The sequence below is a fragment of the Pteropus vampyrus genome, unplaced genomic scaffold (genome assembly GCF_000151845.1).
Source record: "Pteropus vampyrus isolate Shadow unplaced genomic scaffold, Pvam_2.0 Scaffold26, whole genome shotgun sequence".
Classification (NCBI taxonomy): Eukaryota; Metazoa; Chordata; class Mammalia; order Chiroptera; family Pteropodidae; genus Pteropus; species Pteropus vampyrus.
This window is the reverse complement of record NW_011888807.1, coordinates 9,231,738-9,233,088: the sequence shown is the minus strand read 5'-3', so window position 1 is coordinate 9,233,088 and position 1,351 is coordinate 9,231,738. Positions and strand designations below refer to the sequence as shown.

The window sequence follows — 1,351 nt, the reverse complement described above, 5'->3', positions numbered from 1 at the left end:
ACATTCTTACATTTGCCACAAGAACAAACTTACTATGAAGACTTTTAAAAGAAGTGCTCAACTCTAAGAAAGGGTGGCGGCAACAACACTTCCCACTAGAGAATAACTTCTTTTTTTCGTACAGTTAACACTGTTATTCTTCCATAATACAGGTTCATGTGGATAAACTTATCAGAAGCTTTTGCCAGAGCCAGAAGATCAAAAATAGAATATATCTTATTTAGCTAATTGTAAGCTCAGTTAATATCTTTAGAATGGACCCCTAAAAACCTGGTCATTGTTTTGTTAAACATCTGTAGAATTCCTTAGCCATAGTTTCTGCTCAATGTCTTAAAGCTGGGCCCAGTCCCATCTGACTGGAATGTCATCATAGGAGTAACCTCAGTAGCCTTTGTATGTATAGTAGGCAATATACAGTAGATAAAGTCCTGGCAGGAACATCAGGATGCCAGTGATCAGGACGGGAATGGCCTGGCCTGCCGATCCTTCCAACTTTGCTGATATAGGCTGCCAGCTGGAGGGAGCTTATATAAAAGGCACCAATCAAAAACAGCACTGTGGCAAGAATAATGGCCTTATATGAGATCTTAGGAGGGCTTATCTTAAACTGAAAGTCAATGTAGCCATCCTCTGTGCTGGGGAGACTTGAGTATTCACTTTACTACTGGGGATTCCACTGTCCAGGTTGGTTGGAGATGGACTCATAACACACTGGCACAGCTATGTTGGAGTGCTGTGCCACGCCATCCATTGTTAGGCAGTTTGTTCATGGTTGGCAGCTAGAGACTCCTGTGCCCTCATGCCTCATCTAACTCAATTTGCAATATTTTCAAAAAGTAATTTAGCACAGCCATGAAGAATTTAAACATGTTTTTGTTTTTGACCATATAAATCCAACCTTAAGAATCTACCTAATGAGAAGGGGAGAGCAAATGGCGGAGAGAGGAAGGGGTCTGGAAGGAAGGAAGGACAAATAGAAATAGTGGGTAGGGAAGTAAGTTTTTGTGTGTGTGAGTGCATGAGGGAAGGGGTGGTATGGACAGGTATGGGTGGGCAGTGGGCTCCCAGCTGCCCTCCTTCCCAGCCCTCTACTCTCACTCTCTTGACAACTCCTGGCCTCAGCTTTGGGAGGGTCCCTGGTGGGTAGACAGTATGCTGAGCCTCCTCCTATCACCAAGAGCTAATAGTAAATTCAGCATCGTAGGGTGTCCAGAATTTTCCTTCATCACAAACTTTTTGCTTATAATCTTATGGGACCACTGTCCTATATGTGGCCCCTTATTAACTCAAACAGTGTAATGTGGCACATGACTGTAAAGGATTTGGAGCAGGTAAACATTGTTATTCCTAC

At 43.1% G+C, this 1,351-nt stretch overlaps 1 pseudogene; it reads right to left on the bottom strand.

The window, feature by feature from the left end:
* Positions 1-330: 330 nt before the first annotated feature.
* On the bottom strand, positions 331-705 carry LOC105289670 (annotated as a pseudogene).
* Positions 706-1,351: the final 646 nt, after the last annotated feature.